The sequence below is a fragment of the Hibiscus syriacus genome, unplaced genomic scaffold, assembly GCF_006381635.1.
Source record: "Hibiscus syriacus cultivar Baekdansim isolate YM2019G1 unplaced genomic scaffold, ASM638163v2 tig00109993_pilon, whole genome shotgun sequence".
Classification (NCBI taxonomy): domain Eukaryota; kingdom Viridiplantae; phylum Streptophyta; class Magnoliopsida; order Malvales; family Malvaceae; genus Hibiscus; species Hibiscus syriacus.
The window spans coordinates 23,262-37,878 of record NW_024062553.1 but is presented as its reverse complement, the minus strand read 5'-3'; positions in this window follow the sequence as shown (position 1 = coordinate 37,878).

Genomic DNA, 14,617 nt, shown 5'->3' with positions numbered 1-14,617 from the left:
GGATGGTCATGAGACTCTGGTCGTTCGCAAGAGTTTACTTACTCCCAAGTGCGATTCAGGGGACGATTGGTTGAGAACCAATATTTTCCACACGACCTGCTTAGTTGCAGATAAAGTCTGCAAAATGATCATTGACGGCGGCAGTTGTGAGAATGTAGTGTCCGAGTAGGTTGTCCAAAAATTGCAGTTGAAGACGGACTGCCATCCTAAGCCATACAAGCTGTCATGGCTAAATAAAGGTAGTGAGGTAACAGTTGATAGGCGATGCCTCGTGTCTTTTTCAATTGGTACAAAATATTTTGATAAAGCCTGGTGTGATGTTGTGTCAATGGATGCGTGTCATATATTGTTTGGTCGACCCTGGCAGCATGATCGTAGTGTCATTCATGATGGACGGAAGAATACATATTCCCTTAGCATCAAGGGAAAAAAGATTGTGTTGGCACCCCGGCGGAAATGACTCACTCCTACCCCAGTAACCCATAATACTACTATGCTTTCTATGTCCAGGATTTTAGATGAGATTGAGCATGGCGACGTGGTCTATGCCTTACTACCTTGCGAGAACAATGCAGTAGACGTGGATGCAGATTTACCAGTAGAAGTGCAGCGGCTGCTAGCAGAATTCTCTAACTTGATGCTAGAGGATCTTCCTCCTGGGCTACCACCTATGAGAGATATTCAGCATCAAATTGACCTTGTTCCTGGGTCAAGTTTGCCAAATCGACTAGCATATCGCCTCAGTCCCAAGGAGGCTGAAGAGTTGCAACGACAGGTGGAAGAGTTGTTAGAGAGGGGTTATAACCGAGAGAGTATGAGCCCATGTGCAGTCCCTGTTCTGCTAGTGCCAAAGAAAGATGGTTCTTGGTGTATGTGTGTTGACAGCCGAGCTATCAACAGAATTACAATTAAGTACCAGTTTCAAATTCCCCGTCTAGATGATATGTTGGATAAACTATCTAGTTCTAAGGTCTTCTCAAAAATTGACCTTAAGAGCGTTTACCACCAAATCAGAATAAGACATGGAGATGAGTGGAAGACGGCGTTTAAGACGCCACAAGGGTTGTATGAGTGGATGGTCATGCCTTTCGACCTATCCAATGCGCCCAGTACGTTCATGAGATTTATGTATCATGTCTTGCAGCCTTTTATGGGGAAATTTGTTGTAGTTTACTTCGATGATATCCTCGTTTATAGTCCGACATGGACTTCACACTTCGATCACCTCCGTGCTATTTTTGAGATGCTGAAAACGGAGTATTTGTTTGTCAATCAAAAGAAGTGTTCTTTCTTCACTACTTCTGTGACTTTTCTTGGTTTTGTTGTGTCTACTGATGGTGTTCATGCAGATCAGTCAAAGGTAGATGCAGTCTTGGAGTGGCCCAGACCAAAGACCTCACATGACATCCGAAGTTTCCATGGCTTGGCGTCTTTTTAGCGCCGATTCATTAGAAATTTCAGTACTCTGATCGCCCCTATCACTGAGTGCCTCAAGGGGCGTGATTTCCAGTGGTCCGAGGAGGCAGAGGCCAGTTTTCAACTGGTCAAGTAAAAGATGACCGAGGCTCCAGTTTTGGCACTTCCAGATTTTGACAAAGTGTTTGAGGTAAATTGTGATGCATCTGGCGTTGGCATTGGTGGTGTTCAGAGTCAGACAGGTCGTCCGGTTGCTTTTTTTAGTGAAAAACTATCGGGATCAAAGAAAAATTATTCCACTTATGATCTGGAGTTCTATGCCATAGTTCAGTCCCTGAAGCATTGGCGTCACTACCTAGTACCGAAGGCGTTTATTCTATTTACCGATCATGAGGCCTTGAAGTACATCAATGGACAACACAAGCTGAGTAGACATCATGCCAAGTGGGTGGCGTACTTGCAAGAATTCACTTTTACGCTGAGGCACCAAGCAGGGAGTTTGAACCGCGTCGCAGATGCCCTGAGCCGCGTACCTTACTTCTCACCACCATGAGTACTAAAGTTGCAGGCTTTGAGACGTTCACATATATGTATGCAGTTGATCCTTCCTTTGGAATGATATTTCAGGAGATAACTGAGGGTCACCGTCATAATTTTGTTTTGCATAATAGGTATCCGTTTCGTGGATTACAGTTGTGCATTCCAGATTGTTCATTGAGGCAGTAAATTATAAGTGAACTCCATAATGAGGGACACTTTGGCCGAGATAAGACCTTGGCCCTTATCTCTTCTGACTTTTATTGGCCCAAGTTGATTAGTGATATGACCCATTATGTGGACCGTTGTTATGTGTGCCAGCGATCTAAAGGAGTTCTCACCAATGCGGGCTTGTACACTCCCTTACCTGTTCCTGAAGCTCCTTGGTTCGATGTCAGCATGGATTTTGTACTAGGCTTACCCCGCACCCAAAGGGCCTCGGATTCTATCTTTGTTGTGGTTGACAGGTTTTCCAAGATGGCTCATTTTGTAGCTTACAGAAAGACTATGGATGCTGACCGGATTGCCCATCTCTATTTCAAGGAGATTGTGCGTTTACATGGTGTTCCTCGATTCATCACTTCAGATCGTGATACTAAGTTCATCAGTCATTTCTGGAAGAGCCTGTGGGGGAAACTGGGAACACAGTTGAATTTCAGTAGCGCCTACCACCCCCAGACGGATGGCCAGACCGAGGTGGTGAACCAAAGTTTGGGAAACCTCTTGAGGTGTTTGGCAGGAACGAAGCCGAAGCAGTGGAATTTGGCATTGCCTCAGGCAGAATTTGCCTACAACAGATCAAAAACAGAACCACAAGTTTAAGCCCATTTGAGATTGTCTATGGTCAGAACCCATCTAGGGTGCTGGACTTAGCCCCTATTCCACGTATAGGTCATTTCAGTCCTAAAGAAGATGAGATGGAAAAGTATCTTCGGGGTATCCATGAGCAGGTGAAACAAACCATTCATGAGAGCAATACCAAGTACAAGACTCGGGTCGACAATCATCGTCGTCAGGTACTTTTTGATGTTGGTGATTTTGTTTGGGCTGTATTAACTCGTGATCGTTTTCCTGTTGGTGAGTATAATAAGCTTAAGGATCGGAAGATTGGACCTTGTGAGGTCGTGCAGAAGATCAATGATAATGGTTACAGGTTGCGCCTTTCCAGCCACTTGAAAACTTCTGATGTCTTTAATGTGAAACACCTGAGTCATTGTTTTGTGGATTCTGATGACACTACTCTGAACTCGAGGATGAGTTCTTTCCAACCCGGGGTGACTGATGAAGGGGGATCTGAGTCAGATGATGCTGAGCTGTCAGATTGCACCTTGATGGCGCTGAGATACCATGAATTGGCAGATCAGCGCAAAGCTAGGAATTGATTGTGACATGTTCCTCATTGGGGTCGTTTTGAGTATGTTTCAGTCTTTTGGCTATAGCTTTGGCTACAGGTGTTAGAATCACGCATAAGACCCCAATCCAGAAAGCTCTTTTCGACGCGCACGCTCTCCACATTGAGCTACCATGTGACCTTTTTCAACCTCAAATTCTATCGTTTTCCCCTCCGAATCACTATAATTAGATATTTTTTTACTATTTATGGTAATATTTCGATTGTCAATTAGGAAGTTAATTTAAATCCGATTTAGGCCGGATATTTTGGAGATTGCTTATTTTATTTCAAATTTCAATTTAGAGTGATTTTCGGGATTTTGCTATTTTTGGTAAAATTCGAATAAAGACGATTTTTGGCTATAACAGTCTGGCTTGTGGACTAATTTTGGTGGTTTTGAATTTATAATATTTTATTAAACCCTAGAGACTTTTTTTCTGGTTTTTTTGGGCGAATTTTCTCTTGTGAATCATTTGTTGGAGCACTTGCAGGATAATCACTATTCTGTCTGGCATCAGTTGGTATCAGAGCTTCAACATCTTCCTGGGAAATTTCACCAGTTTCAATGGCTGGAGGTCGTGGTCGTCGTGAGCAGGTTCCGAATGAGGAAGCCCAACGCCGTGATCGCAACATTCAGGATGTGATGATTGCGGATTTACAGATGCAAGTCGTAGAATTAACCCAGCGCCTGGCGGCACAGGATTTCGAGGATCGTGAGGCCTCTGATCACGATACCAAATCCGCTTTCGAAAACCCATATCACAATCGTGCTCTATTCCGGTAACACCGTGTTCGGGAAGAGCATCATGGAGACCTCGGTTTTCAGGTCGATCTCCCTGAGTTTTCTGGTACGTTACAGGCCGAGGGATTTGTGGATTTGATTAATGAAGTAGAGCGTATTTTTTAATATAAGGAAGTCCCCGATCGTATGAAAGTGAAACTGATCGCCATTAAACTCAAGGACAGAGCATCTGCGTGGTGGGAACAGTTGCGATGTTCACGAGAAAGACAGGGCAAGGCCAAGATCATTGATTGGGAGAAAATGAAGAAGAAGATGAAGGGTCACTTCCTTCCCTTCGGCTACACGTAAACCTTATTTCAGCGACTTCATACGTTGAGGCAGGGCGCACGATCAGTCGATGATTACACGGAGGAGTTTTACCAATTGGTCGCCCGAAATAATTTATCTGAGATGGATGAGCAAATGGTGGCGCGGTATTTGAGGGGTTTACGCCAGCCCTTACAAGATGTTCTCAGCCTTCATTCACTGTGGAGTGTTTCGGAAGCTTACCAGCGTGCACTTGCTATTGAAAAATAGCAAAACAGGAGACCAGTGATCAGGAACGATCATAATAGTCGATCAGTTCGTCCTCAGGATTCCTGTCCTGCTCAACAGCCACCGCAGGGTAATTCTAACCCTACTATTTGATGTTTTAGTTGTGGTGAACAAGGGCATAGGGCGACTGATTGCAGGAAGCATGCTAGTCAAAAGGGCAAAAATTTATTGATTGAGAAAAACGCGGAAGACGAGACTGAGGAGATTGGCGAACCCGTGTATGACGATGATGAGACTGATGATGTGCTGTATGGGATGGTCATGAGACTCTGTTCGTTCGCAAGAGTTTACTTACTCCCAAGGGCGATTCAGGGGACGATTGGTTGAGAACCAATATTTTCCACACGACCTGCACAGTTGCAGATAAAGTCTGCAAAATGATCATTGATAGCGGCAGTTGTGAGAATGTAGTGTCCGAGGAGGTTGTCCAGAAATTGCAGTTGAAGACGGACCGCCATCCTAAGCCATACAAGCTATCATTGCTAAATAAAGGCAGTGAGGTAACAGTTGATAGGCGATACCTCGTGTCTTTTTCAATTGGTACAAAATATTTTGATAATGCCTGGTGTGATGGTGTGTCAATGGATACGTGTCATATATTGTTGGGTCGACCCTGGCAGTATGATCGCAGTGTCATTCATGATGGACGGAAGAATACATATTCCCTTAGCATCAAGGGAAAAAAGATTGTGTTGGCACCCCGGCGGGAATGACTCACTCCTACCCAGTAACCCATAATACTACTCTGCTTTCTATGTCCATGTTTTTAGATGAGATTGAGCATGGCGACGTGGTCTATGCCTTACTTCCTTGCGAGAACAATGCAGTAGACGTGGATGCAGATTTACCAGTAGAAGTGCAGCGGCTGCTAGCAGAATTCTCTAACTTGATGCCAGAGGATCTTACTCCTAAGCTACCACCTATGAGGGATATTCAACATCAAATTGACCATGTTCCTGGGTCAAGTTTTCCAAATCGACCAGCATATCGCCTCAGTCCCAAGGAGGCTGAAGAGTTGCAGCGACAGGTGGAAGAGTTGTTGGAGAGGGGTTATATCCGAGAGAGTATGAGCCCATGTGCAGTCCCTGCTCTGCTAGTGCCAAAGAAAGATGGTTCTTGGCGTATGTGTGTTGACAGCCGAGCTATCAACAGAATTTCAGTTAAGTACCGGTTTCCAATTCCCCGTCTAGATGATATGTTGGATCAACTATCTGGTTCTAAGGTCTTCTCAAAAATTGACCTTAAGAGCGGTTACCACCAAATCAGAATAAGACCTGGAGATGAGTGGAAGACGACGTTTAAAACGCCACAAGGGTTGTATGAGTAGATGGTCATGCCTTTCGGACTATCCAATGCGCCCAGTACGTTCATGAGATTTATGCATCAGGTCTTATGGCCTTTTATGGGGAAATTTGTTGTAGTTTACTTCGATGATATTCTCGTTTATAGTCCGACATGGACTTCGCACTTCGATCACCTCCGTGCTGTTTTTGAGATACTGAAAACGGAGTGCTTGTATGTCAATCAAAAGAAGTGTTCTTTCTTCACTACTTCTGTGACTTTTCTTGGTTTTGTTGTGTCTACTGATGGTGTTTATACAGATCAGTCAAAGGTAGATGTAGTCTTGGAGTGGCCCATACCAAAGACCTTATATGACATCCGAAGTTTCCATGGCTTGGCGTCTTTTTACCGCCGATTCATTAGAAATTTCAGTACTCTGATCGCCCCTATCACAGAGTGCCTCAAGGGGAGTGATTTCCAGTGGTCCGAGGAGGCAGAGGCCAGTTTTCAACTGGTCAAGCAGAAGATGACCGAGGCTCCAGTTTTGGCACTTCCAGATTTTGACAAAGTGTTTGAGGTAAATTGTGATGCATCTGGCGTTGGCATTGGTGGTGTTCAGAGTCAGGCAGGTCGTCCAGTTGCTTTTTTTAGTGAAAACCTATCGGGATCAAAGAAAAATTATTCCACTTATGATCTGGAGTTCTATGCCATAGTTCAGTCCCTGAAGCATTGGCGTCACTACCTAGTACAGAAGGAGTTTATTATGTTTACCGATCATGAAGCCTTGAAGTACATCAATGGACAACACAAGCTGAGTAGACGTAATGCCAAGTGGGTGGCATACTTGCAAGAATTCACTTTTACACTGAGGCACCAAGCAGGGAGTTTGAACCGCGTCGCAGATGCCCTGAGCCGCGTACCTTACTTCTCACCACCATGAGTACAAAAGTTACAGGCTTTGAGACGTTCACATATATGTATGCAAATGATCCTTCCTTTGGAATGATATTTCAAGAGGTAACTGAGGGTCACCGTCATGATTTTGTTTTGCATAATGGGTATCTGTTTCGTGGATTACAGTTGTGCATTCCAGATTGTTCATTGAGGCAGTAAATTATAAGTGAACTCCATAATGAGGGACACTTTGGCCGAGATGAGACATTGGCCCTTATCTCTTCTGACTTTTATTGGCCCAAATTGACTAGTGATATGACCATTATGTGGACCGTTGTTATGTGTGCCAGCGATCTAAGGGAGTTCTCACCAATGCGGGCTTGTACACTCCCTTACCTGTTCCTGAAGCTCCTTGGTTCGATGTCAGCATGGATTTTGTACTATGCTTACCCCGCACCCAAAGTTCCTCGGATTCTATCTTTGTTGTGGTTGATAGGTTTTCCAAGATGGCTTATTTTGTAGCTTGCAGAAAGACTATGGATGCTGACCGGATTGCCCATCTCTATTTCAAGAAGATTGTGCGTTTACATGGTATTCCACGATCCATCACTTCAGATCGTGATACTAAGTTCATCATTCTTTTCTGGAAGAGCCTGTGGGGGAAACTAGGAACACAGTTGAATTTCAGTAGCGCCTACCACCCCCAGACGGATGGCCAGACCGAGGTGGTGAACTGAAGTTTGGGAAACCTCTTGAGGTGTTTGGCATGAACGAAGCCGAAGCAGTGGGATTTGGCATTGCCTCAGGCAGAATTTGCCTACAACAGATCAAAAAACAGAACCACAGGTTTAAGCCCATTTGAGATTGTCTATGGTCAGAACCCATCTGGGGTGCTAGACTTAGCCCCTATTCCACGTATATGTCATTTCAGTCCTAAAGCAGATGAGATGGAAAAGTATCTTCGGGGTATCCATGAGTAGGTGAAACATACCATTCATGAGAGTAATCCAAGTACAAGACTCGGGTCGACAATCATCGTCGTCAGGTACTTTTTGATGTTGGTGATTTTGTTTGGGCTGTATTAACTCGTGATCGTTTTCCTGTTGGTGAGTATAATAAGCTTAAGGATCGGAAGATTGGACCTTGTGAGGTCGTGCAGAAGATAAATGATAATGCTTACAGGTTGCGACTTCCCAGCCACTTGAAACTTTGATGTCTTTAATGTGAACACCTGAGTCATTGTTTTGTGGATTCTGATGACACTACTCTGAACTCAAGGATGAGTTCTTTCCAACCCGGGGTGACTGATGCAGGGGGATCTGAGTCAGATGATGCTGAGCTGTCAGATTGCACATTGATGGCGCTGAGATACCATGAATTCGCAGATCAGCGCAAAGGCGGGAATTGATTGTGACATGTTCCTCATTGGGGTCGTTTTGAGTATGTTTCAGTCTTTTGGCCATAACTTTGGCTACAGGTGTCAGAATCGCGCATAAGACCCCAATCAGGAAAGCTCTTTTCGACGCGTACGCTCTCCATATTGAGCTACCATGTGGCCTTTTTTTCAACCTCAAATTCTGCCGTTTTCCCCTCCGAATCACTAGAATTATATATTTTTTACTATTTATGGTAATATTTCGATTGTCAATTAGGAAGTCAATTTAAATCCGATTTAGGCCGGATTTTTTGGAGATTGCTTATTTTATTTCAAATTTCAATTTAGAGTGATTTTCGGGATTTTGTTATTTTTGGTAAAATTCGAATAAAGACGATTTTTGGCTATAACAGTCCGGCTTGTGGACTGATTTTGGTGGTTTTGAATTTATAATATTTTATTTAACCCTAGAGACTTTTTTCTCTGGTTTTTTGGACGAATTTTCTCTTGTGAATCATTGTTGGAGCGCTTGCAGGATAATCACTATTCTGTCTGGCGTCAGTTGGTATCAGAGCTTCAACATCTTCTTGGAAAATTTTACCAGTTTCAATGGCTGGAGGTCGTGGTCGTCGTGAGCAGGTTCCGAATGAGGAAGCCCAACGCCGTGATCGCAACGTTCAAGATGTGATGATTGTGGATTTACAGAGGCAAGTCGCAGAATTAACCCAGCGCCTGGCGGCACAGGATTTCGAGGATCGTGAGGCCTCTGATCACGATACCAATTCCGCTTTCAAAAACCCATATCACAATCGCGCTATTCCGGGAACACCGTGGTCGGGAAGAGCGTCATGGAGACTAGTTTTCGGGTCGATCTCCCTGAGTTTTCTGGTACGTTACAGGCCGAGGGATTTGTGGATTGGATTAATAAGTAGAGCGTATTTTTTGAATATAAGGAAGTCCCGATCGTGTGAAAGTGAAACTGATCGCCATCAAACTCAAGGGCAGAGCATCTGCGTGGTGGGAACAGTTGCGACGTTCACGAGAAATACAGGGCAAGCCAAGATCATTGATTGGGAGAAGATGAAGAAGAGATGAAGGGCCACTTCCTTCCTTCGGTTACACGCAAACCTTATTTCAGCGACTTCATGCGTTGAGGCAGGGCGCACGATCAGTCGATGATTACACGGAGGAGTTTTACCAATTGGTCGCCCATAACGATTTATCTGAGACGGAGGAGCAAATGGTGGCGCGTATTTGGGGGGTTTACGCCAGCCCTTGCAAGATGTCCTCAGCCTTCATTCATTGTGGAGTGTTTCGGAAGCATACCAGCGTGCACTTGCTGTTGAAAAACAGCAAAACAGGAGACCAGTGATCAGGAGCGATCACAACAGTCGACCAGTTCGCCCTCAAGAGTCCCGTCCTGCTCAGCAGCCACCGCAGGGTAATTCTAACCCTACTATTAGATGTTTTCGTTGTGGTGAACAAGGGCATAGGGCGACTGATTGCAGGAAGCCTGCTAGTCAAAAGGGCAAAATTTGTTGATTGAGGAAAACGTGGAAGACGAGACTGAGGAGATTGGCGAACCCGTGTATGACGATGATGAGACTGATGATGTGTTGTATGGAGATGGTCATGAGACTCTGGTCGTTCGCAAGAGTCTACTTACCCCCAAGGGCGATTCAGGGGACGATTGGTTGAGAACCAATATTTTCCACACGACTTGCACAGTTGCAGATAAAGTCTGCAAAATGATCATTGACAGCGGCAGTTGTGAGAATGTAGTGTCCGAGGAGGTTGTCCAGAAATTGCAGTTGAAGACGGACCGTCATCCTAAGCCATACAAGTTGTCATGGCTAAATAAAGACAGTGAGGTAACAGTTGATAGGCGATGCCTCGTGTCTTTTTCAATTGGTAGAAAATATTTTGATAATGCCTGGTGTGATGTTGTGTCTATGGATGCGTGTCATATATTGTTGGGTCGACCTTGGCAGTATGATCGCAGTGTCATTCATGATGGACGGAAGAATACATATTCCCTTAGCATCAAGGGAAAAAAGATTGTGTTGGCACCCCGGCGGGAAGGACTTACTCCTACCCCAGTAACCCATAATACTAATCTGCTTTCTATGTCCAGGTTTTAGATGAGATTGAGCATGGCGGCGTGGTCTATGCCTTGCTACCTTGCGAGAACAATGCAGTAGACGTGGATACAGATTTACCAGTAGAGGTGCAGCGGCTGCTAGCAGAATTCTCTAACTTGATGCCAGAGGATCTTCCTCCTGGACTACCACCTATGAGGGATATTCAGCATCAAATTAACCTTGTTCCTGGGTCAAGTTTGCCAAATCGACCAGCATATCGCCTCAATCCCAAGGAGGCCGAAGAGTTGCAGCCACAGGTGGAAGAGTTGTTGGAGAGGGGCTATATCCGAGAGAGTATGAGCCCATGTGCAGTCCCTGCTCTATTAGTGCCAAAGAAAGATGGTTCTTGGCGTATGTGTTGACAGCCGAGCGATCAACAGAATTACAGTGAAGTACCGGTTTTCAATTCCCCGTCTAGATGATATGTTGGATCAGCTATCTGGTTCTAAGATCTTCTCAAAAATTGACCTTAAGAGCGGTTACCACCAAATCAGAATAAGGCCTGGAGATGAGTGGAAGACGGCATTTAAAACGCCACAAGGGTTGTATGAGTGGATGGTCATGCCTTTTGGGTTATCCAATGCGCCCAGTACATTCATGAGATTTATGCATCAGGTCTTGCGGCCTTTTATGGGGAAATTTGTTGTAGTTTACTTCGATGATATCCTCGTTTATAGTCCGACATGGACTTCACACTTCGATCACCTCCGTGCTGTTTTTGAGATGCTGAAAACGGAGTGCTTGTTTGTCAATCAAAAGAAGTGTTCTTTCTTCACTACTTCTGTGACTTTTCTTGGTTTTGTTGTGTCTACTGATGGTGTTCATGCAGATCAGTCAAAGATAGATGCAGTCTTGGAGTGGCCCAGACCAAGAACCTTACATGACATCCGAAGTTTCCATGGCTTGGCGTCTTTTTACCGTCGATTCATTAGAAATTTCAGTACTCTGATCGCCCCTATCACAGAGTACCTCAAGGGGCGTGATTTCCAGTGGTCTGAGGAGGCAGAGGCCAGTTTTCAACTGGTCAAGCAGAAGATGACCAAGGCTCCAGTTTTGACACTTCCAGATTTTGACAAAGTGTTCGAGGTAAATTGTGATGCATCTGGCGTTGGCATTGGTGGTGTTCTGAGTCAGGCAGGTCGTCCGGTTGCTTTTTTCAGTGAGAAGCTATCGGGATCAAAGAAAAATTATTCCACTTATGATCTGGAGTTCTATGCCATAGTTCAGTCCCTGAAGCATTGGCGTCACTACCTAGTACAGAAGGAGTTTATTCTGTTTACCGATCATGAGGCCTTGAAGTACATCAATGGCCAACACAAGCTGAGTAGACGTCATGCCAAGTGGGTAGCATACTTGCAAGAATTCACTTTTACGCTGAGGCACCAAGCAGGGAGTTTGAACCGCGTCGCAGATGCCCTGAGCCGTCGTACCTTACTTCTCACCACCATGAGTACTAAAGTTGCAGGATTTGAGACGTTCACAGATATGTATGCAGCTGATCCTTCCTTTGGAAGGATATTTCAGGAGGTAACTGAGGGTCACCGTCATGATTTTGTTTTGCATAATGGGTATCTGTTTCGTGGATTACAATTGTGCATTCCAGATTGTTCATTGAGGCAGCAAATTATAAGTGAACTCCATAATGAGGGACACTTTGGCCGAGATAAGACATTGGCCCTTATCTCTTCTGAATTTTATTGGCCCAAGTTGACTAGTGATGTGGCCCATTATGTGGACCGTTGTTATGTGTGCCAGCGGTCTAAGGGAGTTCTCACCAATACGGGATTGTACACTCCCTTACCTGTTCCTGAAGCTCCTTGGTTTGATGTCAGCATGGATTTTGTACTAGGCTTACCCCGCACCCAAAGGGCCTCTGATTCTATCTTTGTTGTGGTTGACAGGTTTTCTAAGATGGCTCATTTTGTAGCTTGCAGAAAGACTATGGATGCTGACCGGATTGCCCATCTCTATTTCAAGGAGATTGTACGTTTACATGGTGTTCCTCGATCCATCACTTCAGATCGTGATACTAAGTTCATCAGTCATTTCTGGAAGAGCCTGTGGGGGAAACTGGGAACGCAGTTGAATTTCAGTAGCGCCTACCACCCCCAGACGGATGGCCAGACTGAGGTGGTGAACCGAAGTTTGGGAAACCTTTTAAGGTGTTTAGCAAGAACGAAGCCGAAGCAGTGGGATTTGGCATTGCCTCAGGCAGAATTTTCCTACAACAGATCAAAAAACAGAACCACAGGTTTAAGCCCATTTGAGATTGTCTATGGTCAGAACCCATCCGGGGTTGGACTTAGCCCCTATTCCACGTATAGGACGTTTCAGTCCTAAAGCAGATGAGATGGCAAAGTATCTTCGGGTATCCATGAGCAGGTGAAACAGACCATTCATGAGAGCAATACCAAGTACAAGACTCGGGTCGACAATCATCGTCGTCAGGTACTTTTTGATGTTGGTGATTTTGTTTGGGCTGTATTAACTCGTGATCGTTTTCCTGTTGGTGAGTATAATAAGCTTAAGGATCGGAAGATTGGACCTTGTGAGGTCGTGCAGAAGATCAATGATAATGCTTACAGGTTGCGACTTCCCAGTCACTTGAAGACTTCTGATGTCTTTAATGTGAAGCACCTGAGTCATTGTTTTGTGGATCCTGATGACACTACTCTGAACTCGAGGACGAGTTCTTTCCAACCCGGGGTGACTGATGCAGGGGGATCCGAGACAGATGATGCTGAGCTATCAGATTGCACGTTGATGGCGCTGAGATACCATGAGTTGGCAGATCAGCGCAAAGGCGGGAATTGATTGTGACATGTTCCTTATTGGGGTCGTTTTGAGTATGTTTCAGTCTTTTGGCCATAACTTTGGCTACAGGTGTCAGAATCGCGCATAAGACCCCAATCCGGAAAGCTCTTTTCAACGCGCACGCTCTCCACATTGAGCTACGCTCCATATGGCCTTTTTTTCAACCTCAAATTCTGCCGTTTTCCCTCCGAATCACTAGATTTACTTTTTTTACTATTTATGGTAATATTTCGTTTGTTAATTAGGAAGTCAATTTAAATCCGATCTAGACCGGATTTTTGGGAGATTGCTTATTTTATTTCGAATTTCAATTTAGAGTGATTTTCGGGATTTTGCTATTTTTGGCAAAATTCGAATAAAGACGATTTTTTTGCTATAACAGCCCGGCTTGTGGACTGCTTTTTGGATGTTTTTGATTTTATAATATTTTATTAAACCCTAGAGACTTTTTTTCTCTAGTTTTTGGGCGAATTTTCTCTTGTGAATCGTCTGTCGGAGCTAGCCTACAGGATAATCACTATTCTGTCTGGCGTCAAAGATCATTCGGGTTTATTCCAAGGAGCATAGTATGTATGAATGATCAAGAGTCGAAGCCGAATCACTGAAACCCTCTACTTTTGATTGTATGGTGTAATTACCGTAAGTGTTTAGAAAAAAATAACTGTTTGAGTTAATTTGATCGTATAACATGGTATATAAATATTTGAATGTTTTAAATTGATTTTCAAAATTTTGAATGTCTTGACTTTTAGGTTTCTGATTTTTTGGAGGATAAGGTTTTCAGGAGGAGGAGGAGGAGGAGAAGAAGAAGGAGTTGACGGGAGGTTAACTGCCACATCAACAAAAAAACGAACAGAGGTAACGATAGGGACGGAAATGAAAACAAATTAAAAGTTCGATGATTGTATTATAAGTTTCAAAAATTAGGTGACTAAAATATAAGCATCCTAAAAGTTTGGGGACTATTTAAATACTTTATCCTGAGACTAATCGTGGTCGCTGCTTTTAAACGTTTTATCACGTCCCAATTTCCTGGTCACGTCTGTTAAAAAATAGTTTTGTAAATGAATGCATGACATATGGTTCTATTTGAAATTATCTTACTATTTTGGGTAAAGTATAGAAATGGTTCTAAGATTATAAGATACTGTTTTATTGAGTTTCTTAACTATTAAAAGTTATAAAATAGTCACTCGACTATTCATTATGTTTTAAACTCGTCCTTTTTATAAAAAAATTAACAATCTTCTGAGCTTAATGTTAACATGTTGACTGAGATATGATAATTATTTGAGATTATAAGATTGTATTTTATCATATCTCACTCAACAAGCTAGCGTACAACTCAGACTATTGTTAAAATTTTAATGAAAAATGACGAGTTTGAAATATAATGAATAGTCAAGTGACCATTTTGTAACTTTTAATAG